Source organism: Sus scrofa, chromosome 6, assembly GCF_054392235.1.
Source record: "Sus scrofa isolate SSC_HxYL_T2T_F1_AM1 chromosome 6, Sscrofa_HxYL_maternal_Yorkshire_Landrace_v2.0, whole genome shotgun sequence".
Classification (NCBI taxonomy): Eukaryota; Metazoa; Chordata; class Mammalia; order Artiodactyla; family Suidae; genus Sus; species Sus scrofa.
In genome coordinates, this window is record NC_139388.1 from 27127523 (window position 1) to 27152897 (window position 25375).

The 25375-nt window shown below is 40.6% G+C and overlaps 1 long non-coding RNA gene across 1 annotated transcript in view; it reads left to right on the top strand.

Annotated features, from left to right (window-relative positions):
* The window catches only part of LOC146402259 (uncharacterized), a 528845-nt gene extending 523307 nt beyond the window's left edge, over positions 1–5538 (top strand). The window contains exon 9 of the long non-coding RNA XR_014805837.1: positions 44–5538. This is a non-coding gene — a long non-coding RNA (uncharacterized LOC146402259). The remainder of the gene's footprint in view (positions 1–43) is intronic.
* Positions 5539–25375: the final 19837 nt, after the last annotated feature.

Sequence of the window (25375 nt, forward strand, 5' to 3'; positions counted from 1 at the left end):
TTTGAAAATAATAACTGGTAATTCAATGTGTATGCTGTTCCAGGCATTCTCCCAAGAATGTTACTTCTAAGAAGTCATTTAAACTGCAGACATTCCTGCAAGGTAAGAACCATTATTATTCTCATCTTACAGTGAGGAAGCAGAGGCCCACAGATGTTAAGAAATTGGTCTGTGGCTGTACAGTGATTGCATGGGATAATTGAGCTCCTCATCCAGCTCTTCATAACTATCCCCTGGCCCAGTGGTGTTCCAGTGATGTTCTCGGCAGTACCTTACATCCCATTGTGGATGCAATGATAGAATCCACAAGAGCCACCGGGACTGCATTGGTGGCATAAAAGCAATAGGTGAAACCCCATACACAGGTGGCTTTAGATCTGGGGCTCGAAGATTACCAAATAAGAGAAACAGGCAGCTGCCTCTGTTTCACTTTGCCCCTAAAATATATTCAGAATTACCCATGTTGTTGGTGTCTTACCATCATTCCTGTCCTGGATTTCATAAGTCTGACCTTTAAGCACATACCACTGCCTGCATGCCTGTGCCCTACACCTGGCCCTATTTGACTGAGCACATGCTCAACATTAATTGCCTGAGTGATTTCCAACTGAAGAATGGCAGATGAATTTAAGCCACCAGCCATCCAACAAAGAAATTTCCATTAATATTCACCGAACTTAGAGTGTAGTAGAGCGAAGATTCAAATTGATGTTGGTTTTAATCTGGTGATGAATACATACCTATGCTTCTTGGTTGGGGGGAGTAGAACGGATGGGGACAGTACTTTCATGCAGCCCAAGTGCAGTGATTTCCTGTGCTCTGATGTGGACACAGCCAAGCTCCATCTGCAACAAACGTGACCTTCAGATTCAGGTAAAAAGGTTTTAACTTCTTTAAATACTCGGGTATGTCCACATGCTGCTGCAACATCTGAGTGGAAAGAAAAAATATGGTGCTTTTTACAGATATATTTTTTCCTTTTTTGAACATATAGACGTTTCAATATCTTCAAGTATTTGGCACCAAATAGCAAAAAAAGATCCAGGTGATAGATTACATTTTTCCTTTTACATCTGCACATTTTTGTGGGATATAGGATGAAATGGTGTGCTGCTGCAGGGATCTATTTCTGGTTTGAATGAATAAACCCGTGAGTGTTTTGCTATTTTCTTTAGAAAAATAGAAAATAGCCACACACCACACAATCTTGGGGCTTGATATTATATCTCACCTTTCCATGGAAAAGCTAGGGTATTATTTGGCAGAAATAACAGAGGTTATTTTTAGGGTGGGGGCAGGGGAAAGACAGTATTATTTCTTTATAATGTGTAGAAGAGTTTAGGAAATATTTGAGAAAAGGAATATAGCATTTGGAAAGAGCAAAGACTAAGGAGTCACAGAGATCTTCCATTCACTAGCTGTGTGATGTTGAGAAAATTGCACAACCCCTCTGGACTTTGATTTGAGTGTCAAAGAGAGAAAAATTCTCTCAATTGGCATAAGGACTAATTAGATGGCATTAAAGTTTCTAGATAGCTTAATTTGGCCCCTCATTTTGTAACACAGTTCTAAGCTCTTTGTATGAATAAATTCACTTTAGCCACAAAATAACCCTATGAGTTAGGAACTACCATTTTATAGTTGAGGAAACTGGGCCTCGGAGAGCTCAAGATAGCTGGCTTATAAATGACAGAACTAGGATTTTATCCCAGGCAACTTGACCTTGAAATCAGAATTTTTAACACAGAATTTTTAATACAGCGTATAATATATCATAAATGATTTATAAAAGCCTGCCATCTCAGGATTATCTGTTGCAGAGGTGGCCAAGTTCTCTGAACAAGTTCCTCACCATCAGAATAACAACAGTTGTAATCCCTAAGAGGTTGCAGACTTGTGTTCCAAATATTTGATGTACATCCAGCATGATTTCACCTGAACATGAGGGAAAATATGGTATACAAGCAAAGAACGTGGGCTTTGTAGTCAGACTGTATGTGGGTCTAAAGACTATTTTGCTAACTGGTAACTGAGTGACCCATGCAGAAACTTAGCTTGTTTATCTGCTTGTAACGAAGACTAATTAGTACCATAAAAATAACACCATTAAAGGTCAATAAATATTACTAGTTGTGATGACGAGGATCACAATCGTGGTTGTAGAGTAGTAATGGTAATTTCAGTTGCTGTAGTAATAATCATAGTATTAGTAGAAAAGTATGTAGGTTGCAAGGGCCGCCGTAACAAACTACCATAGACCAAGTGGATTTAACCACAGAAGTTTATTTTCTCACAATTCTGGACACCATTACTGTCCAAGGTCAAGGTGTTGGTAGGGTTGGTTTCTTCTGACACCTCTCTTCTTGCCTGTAGATGGCTTTCTCCATGTCCTTACATGGTCTACTCTCTGTGTCCCGATCTCCTCTTCTTAAAAGGACACCAGTCATATTGGATTAGGGCCTACACTAATGACCTCAGTTTATCTTAATTACCTCTTTCATAACCATTTCTCCAAATACAGTCACATTCTGAGGTACTGGAGGTTAGAACTGCAATATATAAATTCTGAAGGGACACAATTCAGCCCATAATTTCGAGTCTTACACATACCAATTTCCTATGAGTCAGGAGTCCTTCATAATGCTTAACATGATGGAATTTAGGACACATAACCTCAGAAGTAATGATTTAAATAATGGTTCAAGCAAGACATTGGACTTGTGGTACTCAAATGAGAGAGCACTAGAGAGTGTGTGTTTTAATGCTGATGGGGATGGGAAGATACTGGTATTTAAATGGGTGGGGGGCAGGGATGCAATGCAAGAATCGTCCTGTGCAATGAAAAATTATTTTGCATTCCATAGGGCTTTTTAAAATCCACCAGGTATTAAGTAGATTAAAACCCCTTTATAATCACATGTCCCTAGATTCAAGTCCTATATACATGTATATATATATGCACATACACACATATGGAGTTTATCTATCTCATTGCTTTAAAATGCACTGGATTTTTCAGGAATACCAATTCTGTTTAAATTGGGGAAGGTAGATTTTTTTTTTTAATCTTACTAAGTCAATTATACCTCAATTTTAAAAAGATCTTAAGAAGAGTTCTCTGCTTTGGGGAAAATCATATTAGTTACAGAAATACTCCCTCCTGGTGTATATACTGCCAGTATAATGCATCTGGTTTAGTCTCCATCTTTGGCTGTCCTAGTCATGGTGATTTTATGTATGGTATAGGTATCTTATTGCTTCATGATATCTTCATATAATGTCATGTCAAACATTATGACTTATGGGAAATAGTTATTAATATTATCATAGTAATACTTGTGGGAAATAATTATTACTTTATTATCTACTTTCCTTAATTTCTCTTCACAATTATGGCATTCCACTAACTTTATAATTTATATTATTTATAAATTTCATTTCAAAATGATCAAGGGAATGTTATGAAAAGAATCTTTGGAGAGTTCCCTCTGTGGTACAGCAGGTTAAGGGTCTGGCATTGTCTCTGAGGCAGGTGTGGTTTCAATCCCCAGCCCAGCACAGTGGGTTAAGGATCCAGCATTTCCATAGCTATGGCATATGTTGTAGCTGTGGCTCAGATTCCATCCCTAGCCCAGGAGCTTCCATATGCCTTGGGTATGGAGAAAAAAAAAAAAGGGCATTGGCTCATTAGAACTTAAAATAACTACACTCACCAGGCCCCCCAAGATTAGAAAGTCTACAGTGGCTAATAGGTTAATATTGGATCCTAAAAATGAATCCAAACCATCAAAGCTGAAGGAGGGAACTGAGTCTAAGTGAGGCCAAGTGACTTTCCAAGGTTTGTATTGTAGAAATGTTGACTGTATTAGAACTCTGACTCTGAGCAGGGATTCCTCACAGTGGCTTTCCTAGTAACACATGAGCCTACATAAAGGGCCTTTGGGGTTTGGGAAGGAAAAGTCAAGTTTAACATGCAAAGTTTTCGTACCCTAAGATATCACTTCTGTTGGAGGTTTTGTTTGTTCATGGCCCTAAATTAAGTTTACACATGCAGCTTAGAGCTCTTTGAAAGAAGATAAAACACAGTAATTAGCTTATTGCCAAGCAGTTATTAAAAGCCTATGATGGCAGTCCCCATGGGAATCTTCCTTTGTGTAACACTCTTGGAAGAAAGTGTAACCTCATACATAGCTTAATTTTGCTTTTTTAAATGGTAAACCACGAGATTTTCCCACCAAACAGTGAGTTAGGACAATCATCCCCTTAGTTATAGATCAGTGAACTAAGTCTCTTAGCTTCACCACAGTCACTATGGCTCATAGAAATAATCTCAGTAAATTTAAGCCACTGATGAACAAATCAAATTCCATCAAAGTCTGCAGCAATCCTCCAACACATAGATGATAAAATTCAGGTTCTCTGGAATGTCATTTCAGCCTTGTCCTTTGATATGATTTCCGCATTGGTTCAACCTCATCTCCTATCCATCTTTTCCAAACCAGGTCCAATCCAGCCACACAAACTGTGGGAGATTCCTCTGCAGCATGGCCTCCCATGTCAATTGTTTCAACAGAGGCTTTCCTAGTCTCCTCAAAATTAAATTTACCCTCAATATTACCCTCAATATTGAAGACTTAGCTTAAGTAAGAAGCATTCCTATCTCACCACCTTTCACACCTCTCCTCTTTGTATACTGAAGTCTCCTGACCATATTACTTGTCACTTCAGAGTGTCATTAGTGATGACCTTATTTCTGAGGACCCCCATGCATCAAATACTGAGTTTTTCCAAGAATAGTATGTATTTATCTTGTTTCCCCAGAGACAAGGGCAGTGTTTCGGATATTGTAGCTTGGTCCTGTTCAGTGACTAGAGTAACTGTTGATTACATAGTTATGCTCATTTGGCTTCCTTATAGGATAGAGACAGATGAAAGAAGTGATACCGTAGAACTGGGAGCAGTTAATCAGAATTATTGGTAGCATCTTACAGAAAGTGACATTTCCTTAAAAGGTATAGGCTGGTAAGTCAGCCTTGGTTGGGGTAAAGGTTTTTTGAGTCTTGGGCGGAAGCCTTGAGTAGAAGATTTCTACTGAGGCCAATGGTCCATTACCAATGGTCACGGTGCTGGAGAAGGCACCAAGGCAGCCAGCGGCACTAAGAAGAGAGGAACCCTCTCATGGACAGCTGGCAAGAAGAGAAATTGGTGCAAACTTTCTAGGGAAGAACGTGTACATCTGTGTGTAAAAAAATTTTGTTAATAAAGATATGAACATATTCATTCTAGAATTACTGATGTGAGAAACCAACAAAGTTAAATGTTTAACAGTAGGGATTATTTCAAGTAAATTATGAAATATCTGTGTGATGAACGGTTGTGAATCATTCCAAATAATAATAAAAAACGCTTATTCCATATAATAATGCCAACCACACAGCTAGACAATTTTTAAACATTAATCATTTTCATCCTACTACCAAGTATTAGGGATGACAGTTTACAGACAAAGGACCTAGACAAAAAAAAAAAAAAAAAAAAGATCTTGCCTAACATTACATAATTAAAGCTGAAATTCAGGACCAGATCTGCCAAATGAAAAAGTCCATATTCTTCCCACTTGATTGAATTGCTTGTAATACTTTCACTGATGTGGAAAAATGCTCACCCTACCTTGTTACATGACAAAGATGATTATAGATGTGTATATTGCATTAAAACCGCAAAAAAAGAAGGAAATAATAAAGCTGTGATTTGATTATATGCAGCTTTCTTCCCCTTTTATTTTTCTGCTTTTCCTAATCATTCTATAATGAGGAGGCCTTACTTACAAAATGCAAGTATTAAAATAATATAGGACAAGGAAATATCCCAGGTTTATTATGGATATCAGATATGCTGACATTCACTTGTCATTTTAGGGTGACAAATGCCTGGTGTACCTGCTGAGACAAGGAGGAGACTTTACTCTTGCTTGTTCCCAACAGGCCCTGCTGCACTTATAATGGCATCACAGAACGAAACAAAGCAGCGTGGGTCAGGAGTGAGGGGGTTGTCAAGGGGACAGTCCAATCTAGTCGAGGGTATTCGAGACCAAGAAGAGCCATTAGATTTGGTGATTAGAAAAGTATTGGCAGCACATGCCAAAGTCGGTGGGCTATCAGGTCCAGAGCCAGACCGCAGGGTGTGAAATGAGACAGAGAAATGAGGAAAATGTCAGCAGGTATATGCCACTTTCAGGCAATGGGAGAGTAATAGCATGTCAATTGAAGTGTGCCCAAGTGTATATGAAGGTTGCCCATCGTGATTCCAAATCATTTCAAATTTCTCAACTGCAAATATTCATACATATTTGACAGGAGGTAAAAACTGCCATCAGTGGGTGGGTTCTAAAGAAAGATCTAAGACAGAAGCATTTTGGATTGCCATCTTAACACTCCGTTAATATCTGGGACAGAATGAGCTTTTTAGCCTTTCAGTGGCCTCCTGGAAAGTGGGACTGTCAGTACAGTAGGAAACTTGGTGTGGATTAACTACCGATTTGCATCCTTGTGAACCAAACATTCTTGCTCCACATAGTTTTCCAAGAAAAAAATACTGCAAGAAAAGCAATTCCATTAGCTCAGCCTATTCGGGGCGAATTTAATGTGGAGAAGAAACCTGAGGAGAAGATTGCAGTTTTTACATACAACCTGGACACCTCTTTCCACCGGCTGGCTCTCCCTTACCCTGACTTATCTATGCAGGATCCCTTTTCCTCCTGAGCCCAGCAAGGTTTGCATCTGCCTTCCTCTCTTTAAGTGGCCGCCTCCAATTTAACATATTTATTGGCATTCTCAAGTGAGCCTTCAACAGAACTGAGCCATTTAAGGGTTTGCCCTCATCTTATTATAAATTAGTTTTGAATATCTCTCAGTATGCACAACATTCCTCAGCTACCCAAGTTAGAGCTCCTTATTAGACTAGGAAGAATTTGCGTTTTAATTAGTTTTACCTCTGGTGTACGAAGCCCACTGAGATGACTACACTTAGTAAAATTTAATTAACTTGACAAAAGATCCTAATTGTTTTCGTGCCACTGGTCCTTTGCAGGGCTAAAATTAATGCCCTCCAAATTAAGCGGCCACCACAAAGCTTCATTCTGACTGCCCTATATTGAAAAAAAAAAATCCAAATTATAATTCACAGGAAGTTTTTCTTTGTCAGACACCAGAATTTGAGTGCACAGGCAGAGATTTACAAACCCCTTAGGAAGAGCTATCTGGGGATTGGGGGTGAGTGGGAAGAGGCAGGGATGAGGAGCTCCCACCGCCCCCACTCCCCCACCCCACCCCCACACACTGTCTCTCTCTCTCTCTCTCTCTCTCACTTCATTCTTGTGGAAAGCTTTGTGGAAATGAGATGAAGAACATATTGATCTGTTCACCTCCTCAAAGGCTCAAGCAGACATAATATATCATGTGAATTAATAATGAAGTTTTATAAGTAAAACATGCTGAATGAATAAATATTCATCCATTCATTCATCATTGCTTTACTCCTTTAATGTGCATTTCCCAGGTATCTTTGGGGACAGGTGCTCACAATGGAATGTCAGATCTTTAAAAACCCTGGGTCTTTGCAATATCATTCCCAATGTGTAACTTTCCTTTTCCTCTGTTCACTCCAGCTAATATTCTATAGCCTTCAAGACCAGCAGCATTTTTTGCTCATGCCTTTGTGTTCCTAAAGCATTTTGTCTTCCTGTTCTCATAACACTAACTGCGTTGGAGGGATGTATACTGACACCATGTGCTCTTGCTGCTGGCTTTTGTTATTTGTGGCCAGATAGGTTTTAATCTGGTCAGTCTTGGACCTTGTACAAGAAAATCTGCTTTATATTTCGGTATTTTCCTCAGAAGTGACAATAGCCTCTCCCTGGTGGAAGTTTGGAAGGACTGAATGACAGCTTAATATAAAAAGGAGTGGACAAATTTGGCATTGAGTGTATGCTGGTATTTTATTTGTGTCACTTGGAAGAGCCAAGTCAGTTCCCTCGACCTGATCCTACCAGGCCTAATTTCCTTGTCTCCTTTCATGGACCACTATACAGTTTAGGAATGCATAGGCTTAAAAAAAAAAAAATGCATAGGCTTTATAATTAAGCCCATCTGACTTGTGGTACATCTTTGACCTGAGAATGTCATCATCATCATTAGTAGTATTTATATAACGAACCTAAGACCATGGCTGTAACAAGTTATATCCATAAAATTTGGCTAAAATTTTTTAAAAAGTTAGTATTGAATATGGGCTGCAGCATTTCAAAAGGTCCTAGTTTCACTTCGTTTCAGAATCTGGCCATTCTGTCACATGCTAGAATATTGTGTCTCAGCCCAGAGCTTTGCTTTATTTGCTCTATTTCTAACCTGTACCCTTACCAAATTATTGAGGACTCTGAAAACTTCACCAGCCAGTGTGGTCAACTGCCTAAAAGAGTCTTTCCTCTATTTCTGAAATGGCTGGCAGGCTGCTTCTTATATTGTGTTTAGGAACAGCCTCCTACCCCAGACATCCCTTTTCAAACATGTTCTTTTTCTGCTCTGGCTGTCAGCTGCAGTGTCCCACCCTCCTGAGTGTGCAGATGTAACCTAGGTCTGGACATTCAGGGTGCCCCATCCCAATGGCCACAGTGATACACAATGACAAGTCTGAAACCAGCCTGGATTGTGTAGACAGAGTAAACTCTTCATTTCCTTCAGGCTCAGGAAACTAAGCTAATGGAATCCTGGAGCTGGATATGCCTGTTCCTCTGTTTTCCACATGGAGGATGCCTGACTGTGGGAGGAAAGATGGAGGTCACCCACTGAGAGAATCAAAGCTAAGATACGTAGAAAGGGAGAAGAAGGAGAAGAGATGTGGACGGGAAGAGAGGGAGATGACAATATTCTTGAAGTCACTGGAGACATTTGTCTCCAACCTCAGACTTTCTCTTTAAGTGAGGAAATAAATACTCTTCACTCCTCTCCCCTCCCTCCTCTCCCAGCTGCCCCAGGTTAGTTTGAGTCGGATTTCTTCTACTTGCTACTGAAAGACTTTTTCTCTATTCCTTTGTACCTTCAACCCCTTTAGCATGCCTTCTTTCAAAGTCCTTTCTTCAACAAGCACATGACCACCTCCAAAGACAGGGATGCCACCCATGCACAGTTTTATGGGAAAGTAGGTAGGTCAAAGGCTGAGTGCCCATGAGGGTGCCACCTTTCACCTTGCCTCCGGGCTGTGTGCATCCTGAGTACACCAGATGGGGTATTGTTTCAGGAGCTTGTTCTGTGCTCCCTGATGAATTCTGACAGAGTCAGCATTAGAGAATCTCAGCATCTTTCAGCACTAAGGCCTTTACGAATTCGAAAGAGAGCCAGAAATAAATCAAGACTATTCCAAACCACTGGGCTTCAAACACACACATCAGATTTACTTCTCAGAAAGGGGCTTTTTCCTGATAAAGCAGGTAGACCTTCTTGGAAGTGTCCACTCTAACATATGAGATTGAACTTTGGACCATATTTAAAATGAAAGAATCTTTGTTATTTGAAAACCGTATATTTCTAAGGTCAACCATTAGCACAATATTTATGAACTTTGACAAGCACACGCATTGCAGCACAGGGGAAGAAATATATATGCGATTGATCGCCATAGCCATACCTATATTTATACCCATTATCTGTATCTATATCCATATCCATTATCTGTATCTCCCTTTTTTGTTCTAAACTTCCCAGGGATCAAATCTATAATATGTATGCCATATATATGTAAAATTGTCCCTAAGTCTTGTTTAGTCTGTCCACTGCTACTATCATTCAGTAAACCTTTAATGAGCACCTACTATGTGCTGCTGAAAGGTGCCAGGAAACAAAGATAAAGGAGATCAATCCCTGTTCTTGGTTTATACTGAACATCTGCCCACTCTTTCATAATCATACTTTGTGCTTATGCTTTTTCTTCTCTCTTCAGGATCCTCTGTTTCCTCATGTATTTGTCCACATTCTTCCCTAAATTTAAAGTGTATGAAGTCATCTCTAATATAGCCAGTGTGGAAATGATATTTTTTTTCTAGGTTTTCATACCTTTTTAACTATCTCTCCCATTGGACATATAATACATTTGGTCATTTAGTAGTTATGTACATGTCATCTCTGCAAATGAGTGAGTCTATCATATACGAATAGCTATATATGCATACATATGTGGTATCTGCACATAATATACATAAGTGTGTATGTGTATGCAGCCTAGATGGTACTGACTGTAGTCACTGTGCTTAGTACCTAGTCTGACACACGGGAGGTAGTGTAGGGGGGAGCTTAAAATCTCTGCTGTTAATTCAGGCAACAAAAGCATTTAAAAAGCATCATGAAGTTCCCATTGTGGCTCAGTGGAAATGAATCTGACTAGCATCCATGAGAACGCAGGTTCGATCCCTGGCCTCACTCAGTGGGTTAAGGATCCAGCATTGCCATGAGCTGTGGTGTAGGTTGTAGACTTGGCTCAGATGCATTGCTGTGGCTATGGTGTGGGCTGGCAGCTACAGCTCCACTTCGACCCCTAGCCTGGGAGCCTCCATATGCCACAGGTGCAGCCCTAAAAGACAAAAAAAAAAAAAAAAAAAATTCAATGACCATACATACAAATGACTCACCTTCCCCATTGAGTGTAGAATTCTTCCCACTGAGAAATGCTCTTTAGAGAAATTGACTCTCTGAGATTGTTGTATTTCACAACAAAAATGCTGGAATGTGTTCACACTGAACAAAATGAACTGCTTCTCTGACTCAAGCATCTCTTTGAGGGGTAACTGTAATGACCACCGAAAAAGATGGTATTGAACTCTGAAATTGGCAGGTACATGTCCTGTAGTTGGAATATTCATTTGAGGAAATGACAAGGATCGATAGATCAAAGGTCATCAGGAGAGATGACAGGTTGTAATTTCAGCATATGGCCTGCCGCAAGCTAATGAAAAGGGAAAGGGCCCATTTGTCACATCTGGGTGATAAATCTTCATGTGCCTCTTTATTGAATGTAAAACCATGCAAGCTGTCAGCAGCTGTGGCCTGGGCATCCTAATCTGAGAAATGGGGTAAGGTTTACTTTATTTATCAAAAGTAGTTCCAAAGGGAAAGAAGAGAAAGCAGCATTTGTTAAATGCATGAAGCACGCGCCAAACGTGGCAAAACACGTTTTTACAAATGCTATCAACTCGCATACTCACAAAAGCCTCGTAGGGCAAACAGTGTCATTTCTGCTGTCCAGATGGATAAACTGAGGTCCTCCAGGGTGGCAGGGCTTAACTGGGTCTTCAGATGTAAGAAAAAATTGGAACCAGAACCACCATCTAATTGATTCTGGGGCCCAGAATCTTAGCACTAAGCCTCATGGAATGAGGACGCTTTAGGAGAGCAATTGTCTCATGGACTGAACTCCAGAAAGATCGTCTTGATCCCCAGCTTGACCTACCACTTGCCTTCTGGCTGCTATTTGTTCTCTCAGCCTCATTTCCCTCATCTATGAAGTGGGAATGAGGTGTGTTCGAAAGATATCTAAACACTGGAGGATTCTCGAAGCTTCTGCTTATCTCACTTTCCAGTGTCAGAGCATTTTACTGATACATTCAGATATGGGAATATTTTCACTGTAAAGATGAAGGTAATGCCACATATTGGAGAGAGCATTTTAAAACTTATTTTGGGGAGTTCCCGTAGTGGTGCTGTGGAAACAAATCCAACTAGTATCCATGAGGATGCAGGTTCAATCCCTGGCCTTACTCAGTGGGTCAGAGATTAGGCGTTGCTGTGAGCTACGGTGTAGTTTGCAGATGCAGCTCAGATCTGGTGCTGCTGTGGCTGTGGCATAGGTTGGCAGCTGGAGCTCTGATACAACCCCTAGCCTGGCAACTTCCATATGTCGCAAGTGCAGCCCGAAAAAGCAAAAATAAATAAATAAATTAAACTTTGATTTTGTTTTTCACCTGTCTAATGCATTCATGATCTAGCCCATTAACATTAACACAAGCACTGGGAATATAACCCTTCCTCCCTCTCATGGAAATAGCAGAATCCATTTAGAATTCTTGGCTTCCCCAAAAATCTATGCTTCAAATCCCTTCCCATCCACTCAGTATGAAACATACAGACAAATCCCAGATCTGATCCCTGGGAAGTGTAGAACAAGAAAGGGAGATAGAGATATGGATACAGATATAATCACATAGCTATAGATACGCTGTGATAGGGATGGAGTAGGCACAGGTATTTATAGAAGTCCCAGTAGTGGATCATAGATAGAGAAGGAAATCTAGAGGACTTTGGGAGATCACCAAATGTTAATAAATTGCTCAAAAAATCCATCAGAACAAGGCGGGCTTGCTTGACTAATGAAAATGTGAGAATTGCCTCAGGTCATTGGGAGGGGAATGGAATGAGAGCTGCAATCAGATTCAGACCAAGGGCAGGAGTTTGAGGACCGCTCTTCTGCTCATTTGAATATACTCCTTACTGATATCAAGGAGGAGCTACTACTCCCAGAAAGGAAGAGGTGGGCTTTTCCAACCCTCTCTCCCCTTGGATGATAAAACTGTAGCCCACTGGATCCTCTGGGCAGAGCTTCCTTCCCTGCCCGCTTGCACCTCTCACAAGCATCCTATCTTAATAAACCTACTTCTTGCCTATCACTTTGTCTCTCCCTGAATTCCTTCTGTGCGGAGGTTGAAGAACCTGCACATCAGTAAATCCAGACAGAGGGCGAGTGATTCTAAATTAAAACTGTGGGATTAAGTCCCAATCTGGGTTTAGGCCAGGTTCCGGTCATGGCATGTGGGTTCAAGTCCCAATCTGGATTTTGCCTGGGTTCGAGTCCCAGCCCATGGGTTCAAGTCTCAGTTCCTGTTCTGGCTAGGGTCAGACCATTACTACTGCCTGTTTCAGCTGTGGCTATCAATCACATACAGATTTCTCCCCCAGTGTTAAGATGTGGGCATGTCGGAGTCCATAAAGCCACACAGCAGCTTGCCTCCCTTGTCCCTTAAGATTTAGGCAAAAAAAGCCAATCTCCCTCCCCAAGGGAGTGTTTATGGCACCAACAAATTGTTTGGGGCTATAGAACAATAAAAAGACTGCAGATAAGAGATAAGATGCGGGGAGATGCATTGGAGGAGGAGGAGAAGAAGGAAGTGACACACTTAGTCCTCGTTTTGTGGCAGGCCGTGTGCCAAGCATGTTGCACCCAGTACGTGGTTGGTTTGTCCAGACATCATGAGGCAGGTCTATGTTTTTACAAATGAAGCCACTGAAGCACAGAGAGAGTACGATTTTCTCCAAGTGCATGATTGGGAGGATGAGAATTCAGACTGTCTGACATCGCTGGGCTTCTTGGGGCTGCAGATTTCTTCCTGGGGAGACAATGTCCTTGGCCCAAGCAGACTGCACTGATTTTTCATTCCTTGGGAATTTAGGAAGTGATTAGAGACAATAACCAGCCACACTGGGTTCTGCTGATAAGGCTGATAGAGTTGGTGGGCATGGAGCACAGCCTGAGGCCCCTGGGTATGCATTTCTGGGCAGAGAGCCTGGAAAGAGAAGGGGCAGTGAGAGGCTAAGGCAGCCTTGCCAGCAGACTGAGAGGAGAAGGGTCTCTGCATCAGGCTCTGTACTACAGCTTCTGCCCTCTGGGGCCTCTGCTGCTGACATTGCCCAAGGAGCTGGGCAATGCCCAAAAAAGGTCTTCTCTGACTTCCTCTTTTATTTCTGGATCCTCCACCACTTTTGATCTCTTTGGCCACACTGGGAAGTGATCTCCAGTAACAGCCCATGAAGGTTATTGCTCATCTTGCCTTCCTGTCTTTGCCCTCTGTGTTAGCCCTCCTGCATTTTTAAGATACTAAAATATTGTGTGTCACAGCATTTTCTTTAAATAATAAATTTATGGCAGCAAAATTGGAACAGCCTCTGAAGCACATTCTTTGAGATGAACCTTGGCATGATGTATTACAACATTTAAAGCAGGAATTCTGCACACAAAGGACTCCTTGGGACCTGAAATGATTAGATACATATGAAAAAGAACAGTAATGAGAAAGGCAGGGCCCTCTGACCTTTGCTTTCCGCAGTCAATACTAATCTTGTTCTCTTTTAACGACACCCACAGCTCTTGCCTAATGAAAAATTTCCCACTATGAGCTCTGTCAGGAGAAGAATGCACCAGAATGATGCATGTGTCCACATGTAGGTACATGCAGGGGTATGTTAGCAAATCTGAAAGAAGAACAAACCTTCATAATAGCACATGCTTCTTTTCCAAAAGCTAATGGTAGCTATTCCCAATTTGTGTTTATCTCAGGGCAGTATAACTTATGGCAAGTTAGCATAAAGAATAAGACTCTGTGGTCCTGATTTAATAATATGGTGGAAAATCAATTTATTTTAATACATTCTTAAATTTATTTTAATACATTAGTTTAGATATAGGAAGGGAATGGGCATAATCACCACACATTTTGGAGATCATATGCTGTGTGCCAGTTGACACTTCAAAATAAAGTTGGCCCTTTTGAGCAAATTATGGTTTCTTAATTTTGTGCTATTGTATTTTAAGTCACCTTTGAGGTTTTGTAAAACCTATAATTGATTGTTTTAGTGAATTGCACCTTAATTGAAAAATGTGATGTCTAAAAGCTATTTTAATTAGCAGTTATACCAGCATTTAGCAGTGGCAGACCCAAGGAAAATAAAGAAACAAATAAGTACGTAAATGATTTCCATCTCTGTCCAGTGGCATGTTCTCTTTCAGAACACAGACTTGTGAACTGAGGCTCCAAAGGCAGTTATAGAAAGACTAAAATAAAATCTGTACCTTTTACATGACTTAAATTTTAGTCCAGGAAAAAGTAGCTGCTTTTTTACCCTAGTCATCATACCCCATTGAATTTCCTTCAGTCACTTACACAGCTGCTGTTTGAAAAATCAGGTCTTTGGGACAAGGCTTATTTTAGATTTAGAATTATGGATTCTTTACAAAGAATTCAAGGAATATGCTTCACAAGAGATTTTTCCTATATCATTGGGAGGAAAGGGGGATGTGAAAAATCTATAAAACTAATCCTTCAAAATCTACTTTTTTAAATCTGCCATCCTTCAGTATAGTAGTATATACATGTGTCAGAAGTCACTCAACTCTACTTTAAAATGTGTGTATCATTATATGTAAAATATACCTAAATTTAAAGTATGTCTCTATTAGGAAGACAAAAATCCAGTTTCCCTAGATTGCAGGCCTGCTTGGCTATTTCAATGTGGCATCTACTGAGTAAAAGAGCTACTCATTGCTAGTGAGGAAACAGAAAGCTCAAGATTTTGTGTCACTTCATGTTTACAAAGATGATTATCATACAGTACCTTCTATATTCATGGCATGCATATTTAGATCAGCCAAACAAATAGGTCTCAAATTTTTGTTTAAAAAAAAAAAGGAGAGAGGAGAAACCCTCGCAATGTCAAATAACATGAAAGTTGTACAACTTTAAGTCTCCGGGGAACAAAAAAGAAAGAAAGAAAAAAGGGGTGGGAGTATAAATTGAACCTGTTTTTAATATATTTAACCAGCCAATTACACTGTTAGCCCACAATGGCAAATTTCTCTCCAAGTGCTGCTTAGCTGTTCCTCCTTCGTGGCACTAATTTTCTTCCAATTTGCCACTGTTGCATAAAGTTTCGTCAATCATAAGCATTTTTTAGAAGACTGAAATGGCAAGTTAATGCTTTACAAGAGACAAACACTGGGGGAAAAACAGCTGCATCATTTAAACATCGATGGAGAAATGTCAATGTAATGAAGGAGCAAGCTCGCAATTAAAGGGAAGGAAGCGCATGGAATGAAAGTCTAATGTGGGGAGTTCTCTAATTTGTAAATCTATTGAAGATTGTTTAAACATGTTTCTTTTGATCAATGAAAGTCCTGGGAGCCATTTGCAGTCCCTCTGAATGTCCCCAAACTGGTATCTGCAAGCTTAGCAAAGTTGAACACAAATGAAGTCAAGGCAAACCCAGAACACCCGTGTGTGTGTGTGTGTGTGTGTGTGTGTGTGTGTGTGTGTGTGTGTGTGTGTGATTCCAGCAAAACTTTGAACTCAAGCAAAAATGTTGTGTGACTCTTAAAGGTAGTGAATTAAAAAGATAAAAGAAAGTTAAAAGTGTCTTAGAAGGAAGGAAAAAATGTGTATGTATATATGTACCTTAGAAGAATTCTAGTCCAGAATTTCCCTGTCCCACATTGTCTCTGTTTTTTTGTTGTTGTTTTTTGTTTTATGTTTTTTGTTTTTTTTTTCCACTTGAAATCTGGAGGATGGAGTGGAATGTGAAAGCTGAACACCAATATTTTAAGTCTCTGTATTGGGAAGCTTGGCATATCCAAAACAGATTTAGGGTGTTTCTGCCACAAAGCATTTCCCACAAAGGCTTTCCTTGTACTTAACTCTTTTTCGTTTAAAAAAAAACAAAAACAAAAACAAAAAACAAAACACATTTGGAACACTGTAAGTTATCAAGTCTGTTAATGACAGCATCAAATAAAAAACCTACTCTGCACACTCTTGATTTAACTCACACAATATTGCCAAACCTTTATCATTCTTCCCATCATTTGATGGTGTATGTGTGGGGGCCGGGGGGGAGTGTCTGTGGTCTTACTGTAACCAAGCAAGCAGGGCGCTGAGGGGCTCCTGGACACACAAGCCTTTCTGGGTTCTCCATTTCTTGTTTTTAGGGAATAAGCTTCAGGCTCCATGACCTTTCCTGAGTTCCAAAGGGTAGGTTCAAAGGTTGCTAATCAGGGAAGGGAGGGAATACAGAGACCCTGGAGGAGCAGTCAAGAGACAATAGGCAGTGTCCTGGGTCCTCCTCAAAGAATATACATAACAATATCTTTGAGCACTTCTGCAGATCTAAAACCCTGAACAAATGGAAGGTGTTAACTACTTGATGAAGCTTTCTTCATTCCAGAAAGGAGGTGCTAGGCCACTAAACACCAGCTTTGAAAGACAATGAAAGCTTGTTCCTACCCCAATCCTTGCCTTTGGCCCTGTTTTCCACTCCCCTAACTATAAAACCACCTCCTAACCTTTCCCAAGGGAGGCAAAGTCTTTAAGGCATTAGCCTGCTCTGGCCCCCTTTGCCTACTTGGCAAAGCAATAAAGCTATCTTTTTCTCCTTTACCCAAAACTCTATCTCTGCGTTTATATTTGGCACCTGTGGACAGAGGCTGAGTTTCAACAACATTACAAACAATTTTCTCCTTATTTTGCTACATTCTGCTATGATCTCTTGCTGCGCTTAGGGAATAAGATTCAGATTCCACCCAGTAACTCTGTCTTTAGCTGTCCTGGATAGAAAAAACTCTGCTTTTTTTGCTCCTATCTTTGCACAGCTCTTTCAGAGACTTTTCTTTGTCAATCAGACAATAAATTTGCTCAAGGACTAGTTACAATAATATCCATTCACCTTCTCTCTGGAAGTGGGAGGTAGATCAAATGAGCGAGTTAGGAAGAGAGGCTTAGGAGACAGCTAGGGAAAGGTTCAGTTGGGCAAGACAGCTGTGAGCTCTGAAACCTGATGACTGAGGCACTCCAGGAGCTCTCTGATCACAAGTGGAAGGCAAAGGGAGAATGGGGTACCCTTTGCCCCAGAGAGCTGGAACCTCCAGCTTTGTCCTCTGTGTTGGCAGAGCAACAGCAATGCTTGCTTATTCTCTGTGATGGGGTGGGGGTAGATGGGAATGCAGGACTATGGGTAATTTCTTTTTATTTTAAGAAAAAACTTTAGCAGTGAAAGATTATCAGATGAGCAAAAAAAATTCCTACCAACTACAGACTAGTGAATGAAAAACTCTTATCTGGCCCTTCTACTACACATTACATTATATATGGACACATCCTTTTTTTTTTTTTTTTTTTCTGCCATGCCCACAGCATGTGGAAGTTCCTCACCATAGCAAGGATCCAAACCACTGCAGCATCAATGCAGAATCCTTAACCTGACACACCACAGGAGAACTCTACACACATCCATTTTTACGCAACCACAAGCTTTTCCTTTTGAAAATATACCCTGCCGTCCCTGTGCTAAGTGCTGGGATAAAGTTATAAAAAGGCATGACCACAGTCCTTCGGAGTGTACAGGTTAGTGAAGGAGACAGTCATTAGAAATGAATATAATGGGGAATTCGGTTTAGTTTTGGCTGATTTAGGAAAAGGATTTTATTTTTATTTTCAAATTTAGATAGTTAAATAGTTGTTTCTGATTTTGGAGAATGAATGTTCACGCATAAACAGCATCACGCCATGCGTGCGGCTCCTAAACTGTTTGTATCACTCAGTGCAGAGAACATTTTCCAACGTCAAAACAGGCCTCATCTACTTTTTTTAAATGGTGGCATGGTACTTGGCTGCATGAATTAACTCTTTCCCCTACTTTTTAGTTCTGTCTCTTTCAATCATAATATCCCTGTTCATATCAGAGTGAAAATATAGTTCTTTGTGATTTTGCTCTATGATTTGGAAGCACATTAGACAAAATGTTTGGGAGCATTTTATAAGCAATGAACATGATGCAAACTGATATTTTTCTGTTTCTTTTCTATTTTAAAAGTAGACTGGTACTTTTGATTTGCATAAATGGTTATACAATCCTGGTTCTACCAACCAAAAGGGATTTTTGTTTTGTTTTGCTCTTTCTCTCTGAAACAGGGGTTCCTCATTTTCAAAATACGGAGACCTGCATCTCAGGGTTTTTCCAAGGACAATTCAGGTAAAAGGCTTGGCTCTGTGCCTGGCTTGTAAACAGTCGATAAATGTTAGGTGTTTGCACTGCTGTCACTGCTCCAGTCTGGGCTCTTGTTACCTCCATTGCAATTGATTCCTATCTGGACTCTCCTCTTGGTCCCGTCAGCCTCTCTGCTGTAGATAGTCCTGAGATGCTCATAAGTACTATGCCAGCATGAAATCATTTAATCTCCTAACAACCCACAGAAGGGTACCATGATCACTGCCTCTTTATAGGCAAGAAGGCTCAGAGAATTTAGGTAAATTGTCTAAGATCACCCTTTCTATATATAGGTAGTTTTCTAGGGCAGTATACAAACTAGGAGGGAGAAGTTATAGTTGAGACTAAAGAAAGAAGTAAGAGCCATATAACATAAAACTTCCATTGCACTGCAATAAAAAACATGAGTTTAAGGAGCTGTGCTCCACTACAACGGCAGATAATTGGATCTGAGTAGAAGAAATCATCCAAAAGGGACTAGTATGTAAGACAGGAGGGGATTGTAACGGCTACGACTCATGGCCGAGTCACCAAGCCTTGAACTGGCCTAACAACAGTGATAATATCACCTATTATTTATTAAACATATTATATATAAGTCACTATTGGAATTGGATATAGAGTCAAGGCCAAATACCAGGACTGATCAGGATTTCAAAGTTTACCGCTGTTAATTATCCCCACACAAATAGGGCTATGTTTGTGATTCTGAAACAGAAATACCCAACGTGGTCACTTTGCTTTGAAATTCCAGCAAGAGTAGAAACCAGTCTCCTGGTCATTCTCGTTATATCCACATTTGAAGTGAGAGGTTTTTCCGAATAAAAGAGGAAATAAATCTCTTCCAGATATATCCTTTGTTTCAGAACTCTTCAAGGAAGACAGATGCTAATATAATGCAGTCATATGTATCTGAGTGGCTTGATATATAGTAAGGGAAAGACTATATATTATGACAGACAGCAGCATGTGCAGGAAAATTCCTTTGCCACGTGATAACTTCTGCTTTGCTAATACATTAAAACCCAATAAGAAATCTCTAGGGAGTGTGGTTTGATGGATTGGGGAAGAGGAAAGCCCAGCATAAATAGCTATTTATGTATGAGGTCATACACCAAAACATTGTTTTCACTAAGACTAAAATGGCTAACCGGGAGCGCATCTGACAGCAGGATGGAGTGGACCCTCCCTAATGCATGTATGTGAATAAGACTAATACCTCAAGGGGACCCCGATGATAACAATGCTGATGTAGTTTCCGAGAAGGGTGGTACCACCTTGTCCTGGAGAGAGCCTGTGTTACAGAAACCCAGTTTTCCCACTTCACCCATACTCATTATCATCAAGAAATGCCTTCATCTTTGATTGTGTTGAAAATGACTGGTTAGAGTCCTAGTGGACATTTTATAAATTATTCTGATTTCTTTTATGATGTGTACAAGTTGGCAGAAAAGCATTCCATTAATCTGAAATTGCTTCCTTAAAAGAAGATTCTAAAACAAAGCAAAAGGATCCTTTTACCCTGGTATGGAATCCAGTTATTCTTCACCTAGTACGATCTATGCCTGGCACTACAAATTACCAGTGCTAAGAAGTTTCAAACAGAGAAGCTAAAATTCATTTATAAATGCACTGATTCAACATTTGAATGTATCCTCTGTGTCACAACCATGCTAAGAACTGGGGAAACGAGATGATGAAGACCTTGTTTGTACGCTCAGGAAGTGGAAAGACCCATAAATCAGCAGTTACAGTGTGATGTGATTAGTTCTATGGTCTGTGTGTTTGTGCACATAATCTGATAAGAATGATAAAAATTATCTTAAAAGGAAAAGAATAAAAGGAAATAAAAACACTCCCAGACCATGGAGTCACTGAGGCTTTGGCTAGAGTGAACCAAACTTCAGTAGACCAAGACAAGGATCTCAATGGAGGTATTTAGGTCAGATGAAAAAAGTGTATATCACAAAACAGCTATTGATTTTGAGAACATTCTTTGCTTTAAAGTATAGTGCTTCCTTAAAATAGGAAAATCTTCATAAAAATAATATCTCCTTTTCAAGTTGTTGTCAAGATGCAAAGAAACTTGTACAAGCCCCAAGCCAAGTACCTAGTGTTCAGTGTATGACCAGTAGGACTCTCTTTACCTTCTTACACAAGAGCTCTCAACCTGCGAGGGCATCTGGCCACATGGTGAAACTAAGCCCATAAGAAGGGGTCTTTATCCAGAGAGCTAATCTCTTCAGTGTCTTATAACCCTTCTGACATTCTAAATATGTAATCATCAAATTCTACCAATAACAAATCCCTTTCAACCTTGTAATTCAGTCCTAATTATGTCACCAGTGCACTATGTCTACCACTTGGAATTACTATGCTTTAAAACCTGCTCTTCCTGGAGTTCCCCTTGTGGCTTGGGGACTTAAGAACCTGACATAGGGTCCACAAGGATGAAGGTTTGATCCTGGCCTTGCTCAGTGGGTTAAAGGATCTAGTGTTGCCACAAGCTGTGGAGTAGGTTGCAGATGTGGCTCAGACCCCACATTGCTGTGACTACAGTGTAGGCAGGCCTGCAGCTGCAGCTCCCGTTTGACCCCTAGCCTGGGAACTTCCATATGTTACAGCCGTGGCCAAAAAAAGAGAAAACCTGCTCTTCCTAAATATGACGTCTTTCTACTTCTCGGTTCTGTACATTCAGTTTCTATGAATAGCTATCCCTCTATCAATTTTATAAAACCAATGGACCTTTTAATTGAAAAAATATCATCTGTGGTTTTTCTTTTTATGATATTTATTATCATAATAAACCAGTATTTAAATACCCTGTCTCAAGCATCTATTGAAATCATTGTAGGTTCTATTGATATCTATCATTACTGACCTGCTAGAAGTAATAACTACTACTAATTCCATTTTATTAACGAGGTATTCATTAACTCAGATTCAGAGCCATAGAAGTCGAACCATAGTGAAATCTTATTAGCAGACTTCAAGGCCTGTGCTCAAGTATTGTGTGGCTCCAAATCCCAAATGCTTCCTCAACAATTGGCCTCTCCTCTGGTTGGTTCCTCCCATAGCATCCTGGGCTGTGTAAAGTACTCAGGACATCTGCACTTGTATCCCATATGCAAGGCAATGATACAGTTTAACAGAGAGAGAGAAAGGGAGACAGACAGACTGACAGAAGCAGACAGTGAGACAAAGAGGTGGGGGGGATAGGGGCACCCAGGGATCTGAAGGTTGCCCTCACTCTCTCCCAGTGTACTGAGAATGCTGACATTTCAATAGAAAAGTTCTTCTCCTTCTTAAGAACTCTCCAATCATAAAAAGTAGGCAATTTACCTCTCTCCCTAGAATGATGCAGCTACTTAAGTCTGCAGACTACTTTTCTAAACCACTTTAGAAACAAGAAAAATTAGGGATCTAACACCATAACCCTACTTTTGAATTTCACGTGAGAAATGGAAGCACAAACGATGTTGTGTGTAGTAGAAGAGTCCCATCCCCTCATGGGGCTCATGGTCAAGAATCTATGAAGAAAACATCTGCCATCATTGTAAGAGATCTGAGCCTAAGATATAGAATATTGGTTTTAAAATCCAGTGGGGAGAAAGCTGGAAAGTTCCAAAAGGGGCTGAAGAAACTCCTAACACTTTCACCTTTGTCAGACCCTTTAAAATCACATGGCTCCACCCCACAACCTTAAATCCTCCATGGTTATTAAGTCATATCTAATATTTTCTTAAGATCTCCAGATATAGGGAATCTCATTACCTGCTAAGATAGTGCCTCTGATTTGTTTCTAACCTTGTTAGAAGTTCTTGCTCCTATGGAGATGAATTCTGCTTCTCCAGGTCCACCCTCACCCAGAATGCATGTGGCCCCCATGACACTTTCAATGAGACAAGGTGGGCCTCGTCCTCCCTCCCTAACCCCCAGAGTATTCTCTGAAGTGAGGTGGCTGGTTTTCAACTAATTCTGGGAGAAGAAAATCATTGCAGAGTTAGGGTAGGAGAAGTTGTCAGGAAACAAACTGAAAAGAATGGTACTGCAACACATCTTAAAGGAAGAGAAAGGGATCCCAGGTCCTTTGCGATTGTTTGGATGGAAAAACAGCTGAGGCTCCAAATGTTATTTGCTGACCTGGGACTGATGTTACATGGGAGTGACTTTCCGTACAGGAAGGTAGTAATGAGAGGAAATGGGTGTTATGAAGAGGAACCACCATGCTGATACGGGTAATGTTCCTCCAGCAAGAACATGCACTCAAACGCCTTTCTTCCTGTGCCTTTCTGATCTTTCCCCCATAAATGTTTAATTCTCCATTTTGCCATCAATCAGCTCACTGCTCTGGGAAGGGTCTGTGGATAAAAGCCGCCGGTGAGGTCTGCCCAGACCTCCAGATGCACTCAGGGTACCAAGAGCTTCTAAAGAGCTGATGTCGGGATGGGGCCCTTGATTAATGACTCCCTGGGACATTCTGACACCCCTGCAGGGGTGGGAGAGATAAGAGTCTAGACAAGGCTGCCAGGAAGCCCTGCTTCAGAGGGGTGAGGTCAAGGTCAAAAACATCAGCAAGTCCACTGCAGAACACGAGGCCAGAATCTCCTCTAGGGTAGCATGTTGGCCTGCAAAGGCCAGAAGGAGAGTGAAAGATCATCCCATGGCATTCTGAGGCCAGCAAGAGACAAGGCAGAGGGAGTTAAAGGGGAAAGAAGAGACAAAAAGAAAACTCCACAGATAAGTGAGGCAGCAGGCGCCTGGGGATTTGTTCTGGAATGTGTGATTTCATTTATCGGAGGAAGGACTGTTTTGTGTCATCAGCCTTTGGGATTGCTCCCTTGAGAGGGGGCGTGGGTCATCTGCTCAAGAAAGAACACCTCAAATTATAGGACTTTTTGATAAATAGAAGCTCTTACATTTTCAAGAGCTGGAAACAGCATTCTCCCTGGAAAGTGTATCCTCACCAAGGAAGGCCCCTCTGGTCTCACACTTAAAGAGAATATCTCAGGCCAGCAACAGTGCTGTCACAGACGGACTCAGGGCACAGTCCACTCCCAGAGAGGGGGAACAAGCATATTGTCTCCTTAATTTCATTTCCTTAGCATTTCTCTCCTTCTGCCCCCTTCCCGCCCCCAAATCAGAGCCCTTCTCTCCACGCTGCCTTAACCTAGGGCTTTGTCCCTCTCGGCCTGGATTATCACAGTGAGCCTCTGGTTGGCCTCCATGATGTGTGTCCTTGTCTCTTCAAGCTAATTTCTAAAAATCAGTTAACCTCAGAGATTAGTACTGTGTGTATGTGTGTGGTGTGTGTGTGTGTGGTGTGTATGGATGTGTGTGTGTGTGTGTTTGTGTGTGTGTGTGTGTGTGTGTATGGTGAGAGCTGGAGTGAAAGGAGTGGAAGTGTATTTTCCAGTGAGCATTCTTTAAAAAGTGAGCCAGTTTGGGAGTCTCCGAGTGACCTCGCAGTTAAGGATCTGACATCACTGCCATGGCTTTGCTCCCTGCTGTGGTGCAGATTCAGTCCCTGGTCTGAAAATTTCTGCATGCCATGGGCACTGCCAAAAAAAAAAAAAAAAGCCAGTCTCAAATATAAAATATATGTATACGCATGTGTGTGCATGTGAATATAGATGTGTATCAAAATATGTGTGTTTAGATTTATAGATGTGTGTATTGATATAGATACATAGAGACAGTATCTATCTAGCTAACTAGCTGTCTGTAGCTTTAGTGCACCCTGTGACTTTCGACTTTTTTGCCATAATTCTTAGATATCTAAAAAAAGAAAGGTCGTGGTTATAGGATTTCTTAAAGTTTCCTCCTAGCTATAAATTTCTCCAGTGTTTGTCTGAGAGTACATATTTGTCAGAGGAAGAAAGTGTTGACCCTGAACTTTACTGTCAGAGGACTGGAACTGGAAACCACGTCTATTCATTCATTCATCATTCAATAATTATTTATGTACAGATTAAGCACTACATGAGAAGCTGGAGTTACAGTGATCAAAACAATTTAGTGTCTGCCCCAAATGCTCAAAATTTATTGGAAGAGAGAAACAAATAGAGGGATAGACATCACTACAATGGAAAAATTTTTGTAGCAGAGGGGTACTCAGAATACTTATTATCCACCCCCACCCCCCAACAGATCATACTCTCTTGGATACACCAAAAGAAGCTATGGAAAAGCAGAAACTGATTATTAGGATGTGGTTTTGCACAAAGAAAACAGACACTTTAAAAATTGTATAGCAGATAGTTTAAACCAACAACTAAATGTCTGCTGATCTTGCTTTTGAATAATTCTTTGATTTTTGGCAGAGTGATTGCCGTCCAAGCTGAGCCTCCCTCAGTTCCAGACAATTTTGTGAAGGTAGCAAATAGCTGCATTTGGAGTGTTCCAAGCTTCCTGGTTAGAGACCAAGGGACAGTAAGAAAACTTGTTAAGAACACACAAGGGGTGATATGAAAGCTTGTGGGAAACAAGTGTATAATTTTTTACTGTACATCAAGTGCCACTGCATG